At 49.6% G+C, this 13,961-nt stretch overlaps 1 protein-coding gene across 1 annotated transcript in view; it reads right to left on the bottom strand.

Annotated features, from left to right (window-relative positions):
- The window catches only part of GLI3 (GLI family zinc finger 3), a 266,586-nt gene extending 253,812 nt beyond the window's left edge, over positions 1–12,774 (bottom strand). Inside the window, exon 1 of the mRNA XM_056806255.1 lies at positions 12,631–12,774. The gene's annotated coding sequence lies outside the window, so the exon portion shown is untranslated. The remainder of the gene's footprint in view (positions 1–12,630) is intronic.
- Between the last annotated feature and the right edge of the window lie 1,187 nt (positions 12,775–13,961).

Here is a 13,961-nt window from a genome sequence, read left to right as displayed (position 1 = left end):
GACCAAGGTGCCTTATTCAACCTGTGTTTTCCCCCTAAACAAAGCACTCCCTCCCAACAAAAGCAAAAATGAACAAATGAAAACACAAAGCCCCCAAGATCTCCCAAATAGGGACCAATAGCTCCACTTTGAAAGTTCAGCTCAAGTCTTAAAGGAAGCTCCCATGGGAGTGAATTTTCCCAAGCACAGTGGTTTAGAATGACGCCTCTCCACTTACCTCCATTTGGCAGCCTTCCCTCATCTCCCCCCCCCCCCCCCCCCCATAGCCCTTGCCATACTTTTGGCCACCTTGTTTTCAGATTCCATTGCTCAACAGCTAATTCTCTTAAGAGTTCAGTTGGTAGTTCCGTACAGCCCCTACAAAAGGTCATCATGGCCGCCAGAGTACATTTTACCACAGCACAGTAAGATAGTTATAAAGGGTCAGTTTTAGTCTTTTTTGTCTTTTCTACATTCACTAAGCTTAAATTGGGGCTTACTTAGCAGAAACCAATGATGTGTGTGTGTGTGTGTGTGTGTGTGTGTGTACCTTTATGTGCCCCACCACGTGTGTGCAAATAAATAAACAAACAAACAATGGATGGGCCAATGGCAAAACTGTGTAGGTTGTCAATTTAAATAACCTGCTATAGTATTGATTCCAAGACAGAAGGTAAGGGTATACATATGCACACACACACACACACACACACACACACACACACACACATATATATGAATGAACGAATGAATGAATAGATCAATAAATAAATAACTTGCTATAATATAGATTCCAAGACAGAAGGTAAGGGTGTATATATATATATATAAATATATATATATATATATACACATACATACATACATACATACATATATAAATGAATGAATGGATTAATTAATAAATAACTAAATAACCTGATATGGAAATCTCTAAAGAAAAACCAAAATGGATGACTTAAGTACAACTTTGAGTGATCCCCCTATAAGGGACCTTCCCCTCCATATTGCCTTTGATGTACTTTTCAAAAATGAAGATTATCGCAGTCTGAAGTTAGAACATTTACCATCTTCTGGAATAAAGAAGTGATTTCAGTTGTTTCTCTGAGGAAAACTGATGGATATTTTCCAGAGATGGACAAACAATAACAAGGTTTGTTTGTTTGTTTTTTTCCATTAAGAAATGTCATTATTTTTTCTTTCCAACTTTCCACTGCTGTACCTCAATCCTGACTCCCACCACCCCAAAGGGCAGTTTGGAAATCTCATCTGCAGGTTCCACTTGGCTTTTTAGTGACCCGGACACCCAGGAGCTTATGTTCATCACCTTGCTGCAAAGGCTGGTGGGAGACACCTCAGTCAAGGAAAACCACTGCAACACTCAAATGGTATGGCAACATTCAGAGGGAAATGGAACCCAACAGCCTTTACCCCTCCAAAACATTTTCAGCTTTTCCCCATTCCCCCCGTGCCTGAAGTTTTTATTATTTCAGCCATATAAAAACCCAGATCCAGGGTATCCTTCACCCCAGTTCCATTTTAGGTCTGATCCACTTTTCTCTACTTCTCCTATGCATGGGGGAAGGGGAGAAGGTTGTGGGGTGGGAGGGGGGATGGGGACCCTCTTTCTAGACAATGAAGTAGGACTTGCATCTACTTCCTAAATCAGAGCTTCTGGGTACCTCTGGTCAAGGATCAGTCAATAAAAATGTACCAAGCGCCTACTCTGTGCTAAACAAAAGGACGTTTCCTGCCCTCAAGGAGCTCATATTCTATCACTGGAGAGGACTAGCAAACAGCAGTGTATGAACCAGACGCACACAGAGTAAAATGGAAGTCTTCTCAAGAGGGAAGATATAGGAACACACGTAGACTACATGTAGTGGACGATGAAGCCACTAAGCCTGGCTTTGAACTTGACTTTGACCACTGCCTCTTTTTCCTAGTCTGGGTCAATTGTGGAAAACCTTTACCAACCTTTAGCTCTTCCAATTGTCCTACTTACCCTGGGGCTCATTTGCTCCAGGGCAGCCTCCTCTGTTTCCAAACAACTTGAAGCACTTCTCTCAGGCAGCCCCCAATCCCCAGTTTGCTTTTCCCTTGTCTTTTCTTTTTAATTCCTAGCTCTATTTCATTTGCATGGAGCCCTCCTCTCCAATTCATTAACAAGTGCTTTGCATCCACTGAGAAGAGCTGTCTCCAGCCACAGAAGCACGGCATTCATCATCATTACATCAGCGGAGGAAGCTCACCCTGATTGCCATCAGCAGCCAAGGGTCCCAATCAGTGGGCGAGCAAACATCGTCGTGTGCTTAATTTCTCTGAAATGACTTTGGGTATTTGGGGCTGAAGGGGATGTGCTGCAGCCCGGCTTTGATCCCCATACAGCGCAATCTATGCCTCTCCTGGAGCAGTAGCAAGAGAGACAATAAACCTCCAGCAGCCAAGCTGTGAGCAAAGTGGAAACACCTAGGGAGGCAAAAAGGCCCGGAAGAAAATGTCCTTCTTGCTCAAGGGGATGGAGCCTTCCATCGGTTTGGAGAAACAGGGCCCACTGCTCTTAGGGTAGACCCAGGGATATAAGAAAACACCCCCTGGTAAATGGAGATTGCTAGCAAAGCCCAGAGGAGATCGCCTTCCTGGGTCCGAAATATTCCTTATAGACTTGGAAAAGATGAATGCAGAAAGTTGAATTAGGAAGACACAAGCTGTCAGCACCCCCTTGTTCCAAACTAAATCTGGAAACTCTAGCCACAGAGCACACGGGGAAGAAAATAAAGAAGTCCTAGCTACATTTAGCTTTAATTCTGCCCAGACCTGTTGGCATCCATTGTAGTGATGAGCAACAGGGGCAATGGGGCAGCTTAGCCTTCTCCATACCCCCCCCCCCATCATTTCTCAAAAAGGACCCCTGGATGAGTCTCCAAGTCCAACCTATCTATTGGGGTAATGAGAAAGAAAATGGATGTAGAATGTCCAAACTAGCACTGCTGCTTCTTACTATCTGTGATTTGCAGTAAGTGCTTTCAGCTCTCCATGCCTCAGTTTCCTCATTTACAACAATGAAAGGATTGGACTTGGTAGCCTCAAACATTTGTTCTAGCTTTAAATCAATGATCCTATTAGTCTGCATTCCATTGTCTCTTCAGTCATATGAATCTGAGTTTCCTCATTTCTAAAATGAAGGGGCTGGAGTAGATGCCCTCTAGAGTCCACTCCCTCTCTCTCAGAATCTAGGATCCTGCCACAGTCACCTTCTCCTTGTGTTACCCAAAAGTAAACAAAGCAGCCAAAAAACTGCCTTGGCCACCTTTTCCAGATGATTTGCTTCTACTGCTCAATATCAACCAACAACTCTGTGCTGGTGTTTTGTTTTGAATGCAGCTGAAGATTTAAGGCAACTCCACAAAAGCCTGATAAGGTCCCTAGCTCATGGCAGCAATCCGTGTGCCCCCCCCCCCAACAAAGCTGGTTCATTTTTTAAGAACTCAAAGGCCCCCTAAAGTGGCATCCAATGAACCACCCAACCCAGGCGGATTCGCTGGAGTGTCCTTTCCTCCCTACATGACTACAAGATTAACAGTTGTTCCAGGTTGGTCATTTTGGAGCAATGATTTAGGACCAAATTTGATGAAATGCTGATGCTTTCTTACAGCCATTTCAGGGCAGCCTCTAATAAAACAGGTCCTCCAGAGAAGAGCAGCCACCCAGTCCAATAAATAAACAAACAAACAAACAAATAAATAAATGAACAAATAAATAAATAAATAAATAGAAGATAGATAGATAGATTAGAATTCAGCTGATTCTGACCTGGGATACACAGATGAGGGTGAAAAGCAAGGATTCAGAAAACCAACATATTGCCTACTTCAAATCCAGTTTTGGGGATATTATTGAGGACTAATTCAGAAACTTACCTCCAGGCCTCCTGCCCAATTTCCCCTTATCTCATCCCCTGGTAAAGACAAGATTTGCAAGTACAGTAATGAAACAGGTATACATGAAGAGGCAGACTAATTAATCACTGGATCAATAATTGCTGATGTATTTTTTCAAATGATAACTTTGTTATCACAAAAGAAAGTGGGCAGGTCTGACACTTCTTCCTATCAGCAAGAATGTTGTCAGGGCCAGGAATTTGCTACAAGTTTTCTTTGGTAGCAACCAGTAGAAAGGAATTCATTAGTCAATCAACATGCATTTATTAATCCCCTACTGTATGCTAAAGACTGTATCTAAGCACTGGTTATTCAAAGATGAAAAAAAAAAAAGCAGCCTGCAATAGAACATCCTTAGGTTACTGCATTCCTGAGTACTGGTTAATAACACCCCTGACAGTAGATTGAAGAGGCAGGCACCTCTGTTTGTGTGTGTGAGGGGGGGAGGAGAGAGGGAGAGACAGACAGACAGACAGACAGACAGACAGAGACAGAGAGAGAGAGAGAGACAGAGAGAGAGACAGAGAGAGACACAGAGAGAGAGAGAGAGAGAGAGAGAGAGAGAGAGAGAGAGAGAGAGAGAGAGAGAGAGAGAGAGAGAGAGAGAGGATGCCGAAAACTTCTTGGGAATTTGCAGAAGATGAAATAAACACCAAGCACCATTCCACTTAAAAGTCTGGAATGGTTTTCTTTTCTAATATGAAATTTCAATCTTCCTGTCACCTGCTTTTGAAAGGATAAAGGAAGGAGAAGCCACTCTGCCTCCCTCAGCAGCCCTTAGATAAGTTCAGGGCATTGGAGGGCATATGCTACAGGAAAACTAAGGTTTTAATTCTTACTGCCAGGGATGAGTATCCTAGGGAAAGCCTGGATAGGAAGGCAAGGGGCTGAGCTGGATTCTACCTTTTTCTTTGGTCTCTTTCATGGCTCATCTTCCAGGCCCAAACAGAAAGTTCTCTGACACCAAACTACATCAATCAATCCGTGAAGCTCATCAGCAAAGCTCAAGGAAAGCTGTTTCCCTTGATGCCACATCTGGAAAAAAATCTTAAAAGCTACAACTCAACATCTTTCTCTAAGATTCTGCCCTCAGTTATAGAACAAGTGATTTTAAAAACCAACATTGTCCATTTTATCATATTTCTGAAAAAACTCCAAATATATAAAATCTCTTAAACCAAATGGCTTCATGGGGATAATACTTCCAACTCCTGGACTCTTGTTTCTCTCTTCAGACAACTTTGAGGGGAAGGTATAAACTCTTCCACAGACCAGAGATCTGTCCTCCCCACCAGTTACTTCCAAGATGTCCCAAAGTATTAGCTCCAACTCCCCATCCAAATGTAACCTTAATTTTCTATCAATTGTGGCCCTGAAATGTGACCACACCAATTTTTTCTTAAAAAAAAAAACGTGTTTTTCAGACTCAGCATTTCTCCTCCCTCCATCTTTAAATCCACTCTTGTAGCAATTTTCCTGAGTATTTCCACACCCTGCCTGAAGCTACTCCATCCCTGCAATGGGAAAAGACTTGAGTTTCCTTCATCCTCCTGCAGCTCAATTCAATCACTTCAACCTCTGAATTCTTTAGCTGCCTAAAGAAAACTCCATTCATACAAAATTCAAGATCTAAATTGTCAAGTGCCCAGAGCCCCCACAAGCCTCCCAGGTTGGTTGAGGCCTTCAGAGCTGGGATTTCATTCCATGTACACAGCTCAGAATGGCAGACATTGTCCTGAAGTGACAGTGACAACTTGGGGTTCAGATTATTCCCTTTAAGGGATTCATACATCTTATTTAATGAAGGCTTCATTCTTCAGGCAGGCTGCAGGGCTGCCTGCAGGATTCTTGTACATGTAGCCGGTTCTCCAGATACTGAGTTCTTTTGTGGAAAAAAAATACAAAACTACACGAACCAAATTTAAAAAACAAATCAAAATAGAACAAGGAAACAGAAAATGCAGCTTAGCATGGGCCCAGCATGTGAGGGCTCCTACATTCCTGCATTCTGAGCTCTCTCCTCCAGATCTGATTGGAAATACATATGCTTCAATCTCTCTCTCTCTCTCTCTCTCTCTCTCTCTCTCTCTCTCTCTCTCTCTCTCTCTCTGTCTGTCTGTCTCTGTCTCTCTGTCTCTGTCTCTGTCTCTCTCCACCCATTTTAAGAGAATGTTTCTTTGATAGGATCTCTTACACACCTTTTCCAAGAAGCAAAAACGAATCGACAAATTCTCTCTAAAAATGAGCAAGCCAAATCGCTCTCACTCCACTCCAAAGTTATAAGGGAAGTCTAGATGGGGTTCCTGGAGCTATTTTTAACCGTGGATCCTCCCACTCCCATGGATTCACCTCATTTTGTCATTAAATTACTTTTTTTAAGTACAAAGGAAATGTGTTGCTTCAGATTTCTCTCGCAGAGCGGGGGGAGAGCGAGCGAGCACTGGCCTCCCTCGCTAGCTCTTCCAGGCCATCCATCCCATCCCAGGCCGTTCCAATTTGGTGCAGGTACAATTTATATGAAGTGTGCACGCCGTGACAAAGGCACAGTGTGATGCCAACACAGTCTTTAAGAAACTTTGCCCCTAAATCTCTCCGGCGAGCTGCCTGCAAAGAAGGCGAGGATTACAGTCAGCTAGAAGGTAGGGAGGGGACTCACCTCGAGCCTAGCCAAGCGGAAATCAGGAGCCGTAATTCTCCCAGTCGACAGAGTACACTTTCCAAGCTGTAATGGTGTGAAGAAGTCCTGGGCAGCCTCGCCTGCAGGCAGCACTAACCCGCTGATGACTAATGACGGGGCTGCCCAGACAATGAATTTGGGGAGTGAAAACGAACTGAAACCAGGCAGCACCTTGACAAATGGGCTTTCACTCTTTCATTCATTGAATAACCTTTAAGAACCAAATTGGCTCCAGGTCTCCGGGGATCCGGGCGGGCGTGAGGTTGGACAATGCCTCGCAAAGTATTTTCCTTTTTAATTAAGACTATTATGCAAAACGTATAAACATCATTATAGTGAGACAAGTATAGGCGCAGATACAGAGGCCAAGGCGGGAGGGAAGGAGGGAAAGGAGGGAGGGAGGGAGGGAAGCAGAAAAGGAGGGAAGAAGGGAAGGGAGGCGAGAGGGGAGGGGAGGGGAGAGGAGGCTCTATTTGTGGAAGGGGAAGAAAATGTTTAAAAGCTCCTAATGTGATTTTTTTTTTCATTCACTAGGTGGAAAGGGCTATAATTCAGTCTCGCCAAGACACCATTTCTGGCCAAGGAACTGTTCTGGGCTTTTTTTAAAAAAGCAGAATATAAAATAATTTTGAAAAGTGGGCAAATCGGTGGTTAAATCTAGTTCCGAGTCCAATATCGGCCAAGAAATCCCCGGAGAAATGAAAAAAAAAAAAAAAAAGCCAAAGGGAGATTTTAAGGGACTCGTCAAAACTAAAGCGTCCCCAAAAATCCAGGTCCTCTAAAGTTTGTAATCGGAGGCCCTGACGGCCCCCCCACGCCCCCCCCGTCCGAGCCGCCCCCCCCCCCCATAACTCTGCTTTCTATTGGAAAATAACAATGTGGGGCGCGTTTAAGAGGCAGAACGCAATAGCTGAAACGTCTCTCAATTAACCAGTACCGCTTAGTCCAGACAGCAGTGCCTTTAGCAGCTCCTAAAAACTTCAGAAAAGGATCTTAAAACAGGAAGCTTAGAGAACTCATAAAAGCCGTTGTTGGAGCCAGGAACACATAGCATATTTAATCTGCAAACTGTGAGCGTCTCCCCTGATTTGGGCGAGATCTGAGGCATGCCCTCAAGGTTTGCTGGGATCTGGGATTAGAGAGTTGATAAGAACCTCTACTGCCCATGGACATGTTTTTCTTCTGCAGTTAAACACAAATGCGGGCAGACGTTTGACTGCTGCTTGGTGTTACCACTCCCGCTATATGAAAGCTGCGCAGCTCCTTTTGCTGTCAATATATCAAAGTTGAAAAAAAATCATCAAAGTGTGAAGTTTCATTTAAAGTCCTCCCCAGTCTACAGCTCTATTTCACAGGGCGAGCAAATAAGAGAAGAGATGAAAAATCAAGCTGAAAGAACTTGCAAAGTAAGTTTGCAGCGGGGCCCCGAGCTCGAGTTGGGGCTGCTCGGTGGCCCCCTCCCCCACCCCACCCCCCACAAACACAAACACACTTCGTTTCCTTTGAAAAACTAGACGGAGCGAATCCCTGATGGGAGGAGGACCGAGGAGGGGAGCGGGGCGGGGGGGGGGGGGGGGGGAAGGGGGTCGGATCTCCTGACACCGGGGCAAACGGCCGACCTCCACCTGGGCTCGGAGGGGGCTTTTGAAGAAGGGCTCCATCTCTCCAGTCATTTCGCCTTTTTAATTGCCTCACATGATCTAAGTTGGCAGAAAATGTCTTGAATCTTCCAAAACAAATCAGACGGACTCCGGAATAGGAATGCCAGCAAAAACTAAAGCCTGCTTCAAAGTATTCTTTAGCTGGGGATTTACAACAATTGCAGTGAGAAGAAAAGTCTGACTTTTAAGATAATCTACTCTAGTCTGAAAGCATTAACATTCCATTACGAAGGTTTTCCTGAGGATTTCACGACTCACTGAGTCACTCTTCCTTCAGCCGGTTTTTTCTTAGTGCCTTACTGTCTTCACACTGGCAACAAGGCTCATTCAAGGGTTTCCTTTCATAACCTCCCCACCCCCAGCCTCCAAAACCTGGATCTGGGCTCAGTAAGCAGCCTACCTTATTTGGTGGAAAAATGTGAGCCGGTCCGGCTCTTTGCTACCTTCCTTCCCTCCTTACCTCCATTGTGGGAAGAGGGGCAGCTCGGAGGGCAGCCAGGTAGTTGGGCAGCTTTGGCAGGGCCACAAACAAAGGAGCTCAGATTTTGCAGCCTGTCCGTCCACATGATGACAGCCCTCTCTTCCCTTCTATAAACTGTGGAATAACTAACTCAAGGAAGAGCCACTCCAGCGGCCCGGAATTCCCTCCTTTCCCTCTGGGTCAAAGACGCATCAGGTGAACTAACAGGGACTAGACCTCTGCCCTGGCCATGGCAGGAACCCAGTTCTGCCCTCCGAGGGAAAGCCAGCTCTGAACGTGGGATTCTGCTCCTGTGGAAGCAGACTGCGGCTGGAGGGGAAACCAGATGCTCGCCGGACTCACTGGAGCATCCTAAAGCAGCTGCCCTCTCCAAGTCACAGGCCCTGAGCTGGTGCCTCCTCAGGCCCACCATCTCTAACTTAACACACGCAGCCAAAGCGCTGCCTCTTTCTGGGCAGATAAGATCACCCCAAGTTATACATTATCAGATGCTTGCTGGAGTCTCCCCAGCAAAAAGGATGTGTGCACCAGCTTGTTAAGACCAATATTTCCTTCTATAAACAAATTCTTCAGATACTTCACACTGTTTACATTGGGAAAGTCATTCCCCATTCCTGGGCTACAGCCCCTGCCCGGGAATAGGGAGCCTTCAGCAGCTGGGCTGGGAGCTCGGCTTGGATTTTCAGGGGATTTCTAGGACTCTACAACACAGCACTTTCCTCCTTTAAAATAATCTTGACAAGTGTAATTAAGAAACTGTCAGACTATTATTAATTTTTAATTTAGGACCTAAATGAAATAATTACAGAGATCAATCAGTAAGGCACCTATCCAAATTAGAAAGCAATTACATAAATACTCAGAATTAATACTTGAGGCCAATTCGGGCAGATTTCAGTTAATAGTTCACTAAAACATGAAACAAACAAATATTAGCAAGAAGAGAATTGATCTGCCTTCTTGCTCTGAGAGACTTAAGTGAAATCAGTGGGGATCACCAGCCCTCATCATGGTGAATTCAGTCAAGTAGGCATCCCTCGAACCAGGGGATTCTTTCTGTTAGGCACTTCTCTGACTCCATGTTCTGACCAGCTCACATCCAAATTCCTCCAAGAAGTACATTGGGAAATTCTATCTCCCTTTCAAAACAACTGTGATTGTAGTAAGCTTTGAAAAAGTGAATGGAGGTTCAGAGGAAGGAAGGGGAAAAGTGAGGGGCACAGTCTCCCCCCCCTCCTTCTCTTCCCTTCCCCTTTCCTTCTCCTTCCTTCCTTCCTTCCTTCCTTCCTTCCTTCCTTCCTTCCTTCCTTCCTTCCTTCCTTCCTTCCTTCCTCTCTCTCTCTCTCTCTCTCTCTCTCTCTCTCTCTCTCTCTCTCTCTCTCTCTCTCTCTCTCTCTCTCTCCTCTCCTCTCCTCCCCCCCCCCCCTTCCTTTCCAATCCAGGTCAGGTTCCTGTGCATGGGTGGGTGAGGTGAGCATACTGACCGATAGAGTTGGTGACAAAATGCCCAGCCAGACAGGCCACAAGAATTGCTCAGGCGTCCCCTTTGAATTGGAGATCAGACAGTCATTCTGTCACTGGGGACTCTGGTGGCAGCTGGAAAATGGGGACCAGTGGCCACGATGCGGAGGAAATGCTTTACGGTAATCAGAGCTTCTCTTTCCCACTAGTAGAAGGCAGCTCACTGCCCCTATCTGCCCACCTGCCTTGCACACGCTGGGTTGAACGCTAAGGGTCACTGGCAGGATACTGAGGGCAGAGGGAGAAGACAACAGAGGAAGGGGCTGCCGGCAGGTCCCCACGTGGGCATGGCGGGCTTTCCTCCTTTTTGCTGGGCATCTAACTGGAAGCAGAGACAATCTACAGTTGGAGCGGGATCAGGGAAGAGGAAAGTCGGGAGAGTAAGGGGAGCTTCTTCCTGCTGAATTGCTTTCAAAAGCCCGGACCCCCACCTCCTGGGCTCCATTCAGTTCCGTTGAGCAAACATTTATCTAGCACCTGTGCGGGGCAGGACACTGTGCTCTAGGGAAGGCTGGCGGGCAGCCGCCTCTGACTCGAGCCTCCTACCTCCAAACAGTGGCTAAGTGATACCTGCCTGGGAGGATTCACACCCAAACCTCTCCCCCATCCCCATCCCCAATCCCCGTCAAAGCTGGCACCTCGAGCCTGCTATGGGGGGACGCGGCCTGGAAAGGAGGCCGGGTCCTGCAGCTGGGTCACGCTATTCCTACCCCTAAGTTGCAGTCAGTAAAAGCAGAGAGAAGACTCATACACGCACACACACACACACACGCAGCAGCGGCGCGCGCCTCTGCTCTCTTCCAAACTCGGCAAATCTACTCCTTTCCTGCACCCCGGGGAGCTGCCCCCCCCCCCCCAAGCTCCTGATCCCTCCTGGATGAGATCTGGGCAGAGGGACAGACACACCCTGCTGCCGACTGCAGTAAATGGGGGGGGGGGGAGCAGAGCCTCCGTGGAGGGGGGCAGCTGGCAGCCCGTTTCCCGGAGCACCAAAGTTTCGAAGTCGACCACAGGCGGGCAGGATAGGCTGCCGGCCCAAAAGGCTTGGCATTTTGGGCCCAAATTGCGCTGGAAGAACTAGCCTCAGCCAGAAGTGCCGGGACGGCTCGGAGTGTCTTTGGGACAGTAACGGGCGGGTACTGCGCGGGACAGAAGGAAGGAGGGATGAAGGGAAGGAGAGAAGTAGAAAGGCCGGAGGAGGAGAAGGGGGGGGGGGGGCACTTCTCCCGGCTTTTGGATTGCTAGCTAAGTTACTTAGGCTTCGGAACTCGAACTTGAAAGGACTGTTTGCATGGCCTTTGGAGCTTCCCAAAGGCGTTTCTAACTCCCTAGCTGAGTGCGGCGGCCGTGGCCCCGGGCCCGGCCAGACAGTCAAGGTTCGTTCTTCCGACTGGCCACGGCAGGCCACCCGGCAAGAGACAAAGGACTGGGGGTCGACAGCCCGCTCCCTACCTGGCGGCTGTCTCTGTCAAGTCCCGCGAAGTTCCCGCACGCCCCACTCGTCTCGCGCCCTGGCCGCCGAGACTAGCCCGGAAAAGCCCCGGCGAGCCCCCTGAGCGCCAGCCACAGGGCCCCACTGCCCCGCTCTTCACAGCCAGGCGTGGGCAGTGGGGGTGGGGGCAAGCAGCAGCGGGGACGCGCGTGTGAGGGGCTGAGTGTGAGTGAGCGTAAGGGTGGATGCGAGTGGGTGCGAGAGCGCGCTTGACTGGCTGCTTCCAGAGGGCTGCCCTCCGGGGCTCCGGTGGCGCCCCCCGAGAGTGAGTGAGTGAGTGAGTGTGTGTGTGTGTGTGTGTGTGTGTGTGTGTGCCTGTCCGCCCGCTCACTCGCTCGCCGGCCCGCCGAGCCCCGCACCACTCGCAGTCATCTGGTAATCTGATCCCCCCCTGACTCACCAGCACTGACTGACATTTCTGATTTGGTTCAACCGAGGCGGGGGCAGAGGCGGCAGCAAGAAAAGGAGGAGGAAAAAGAAAAAGAAAGGAAAGGAAGAAAGGAAGGAAGGAAGGAAGGAAGGAAGGAAGGAAGGAAGGAAGAGAGAGAGAGAGAGAGAGAGAGAGAGAGAGAGAGAGAGAGAGAGAGAGAGAGAGAGAGAGAGAGAGAGAGAGAGAGAGAGAGAGAGAGGGAGGGAGAAAGGGAGAAAGGGAGAAAGGGAGAAAGAGAGAGGGAGAGGGAGGGAGGGAGGGAGGGAGGGAGGGAGAGAGGGAGAGAGGGAGGAAGGAAGGAAGGAAGGAAGGAAGGAAGGAAGGAAGGAAGGAAGGAAGGAAGGAAGGAAGGAAGGAAGGAAGGAAGGAAGGAAGGAAGGAAGGAAGGAAGGAAGGGGAAAGAAGCTTGCGACCCCATCCCCCGACCCGTCCAGCACAGGCCACTGACCTTTACGAGGGGCCCGGCCAGCCTCCGGCCTCCAGCCTCCAGCCTCCGCTCCAGAAAGCACTTGCTGTTGCTCCGCCAGAGCCTCACATGTTGGAAAAGTTGTCCCTCGGCCCCCCTTCCTCTCCTCCCGCCCCTCTCCCCCTCCTTCTCCCTCTCTCTCCTTCTCTTTCTCTCTCCCTCCTCCTCCTTCTCCTCCTTCCCGCCCCCCTTCTCCTCCGCCTCTAAGTTTTCCCCGAAGGGGCCGCCCCGATTTCCCGAGCGCCCGCCCTATCTTTCTCCTCCCTGTCCCCCCAGGGCGCTCCCCACGGCCCAGGGACTGAGGGTGGCGGGCGGAGTAGGGATGGGGGAGACCAACCTGGGCGGATGGACCGACGAGCCAATGGGGAACTCCAAGCGCCTGCCGCGGCCCGGCCCGGGGGGAGGGGCGAGGGAGCCGGGGGAGGGGGGCCTCCTGCCCGCCCCGGGAAACTTCAGGATCGGTCTCCGCACTCACTTTTGCAAGCTCTAGCTCTCTCTCGCTCTCGCTCTCTCGCTCCCACCCCCCCTCTTTTGTGTGTGTGTTTCTGTCTGTGTGTCTGTCTTACTGCTTCCCTCCTAGCAGCGCCGGGAGGAGGAGGCTGCCCTCTCCTACCTTCTTCCCTCCTCTTCCTCCTCCTCTTCCTCCACCTCCTCCTCCTCCTCCTCCTCCTGCTCTGGATCTGTCGGGGTGCTCAGAGTTGGTGCTTCAGCTGCAGAGAGATGCAGGCGCCGAAGAGGAGGGGGGTGGCTGGGGGTGGGGGGGAGGGGACCAGGACGGGGCGGGCCCTTGCCCGGGCCCGCGAACGTTTCTCCCAACGCTGCTCTGGGAGCCACTCTTAGTGCAGCCTGTGCCTGGGGGCGGAGGGGTGAAGAGCGCTGTGGGGAGCCCTAGCCACGCGCCTTCACTCCTAGCCCTCCCTCCAATCCTGCCCTCCCCTGCCCTCCCCTCACCTCTTCATATACACAGATTCAGACCGGCCCCTCCTCCTCCCCCTCCTTCTCTCCTTCCCTCTTCTCCTCCTCTCTCTCCTCCTTGCGGGGCCTCAGTGAGGCCCCACCCACCCAGGGGAGGAGAAAGGCTGCCGGGGCGTGATGTCAGGGACTGCCACCTCCAACAGCTTTCCCTAACACCGCCTTCACCCCCCTCCACACACACACTCACTCTCCATCCTACCCCGAGCAACTGTGTCCCAGCTTTGCCGCTTCCCTCCTTCCTGTGTCCATTTCCTCCTCCCCTGGCTCTCGGTTTTCCTGCCCACCCCTGTCTAGTTCCCCTCCCTCCCAGTTTGGGCTCCCTGCTCTCCTTTTAGAGC

This window comes from Monodelphis domestica, chromosome 7 (genome assembly GCF_027887165.1).
Source record: "Monodelphis domestica isolate mMonDom1 chromosome 7, mMonDom1.pri, whole genome shotgun sequence".
NCBI classification, from domain to species: Eukaryota; Metazoa; Chordata; class Mammalia; order Didelphimorphia; family Didelphidae; genus Monodelphis; species Monodelphis domestica.
This window is presented reverse-complemented; position numbering and strand designations above follow the sequence as displayed.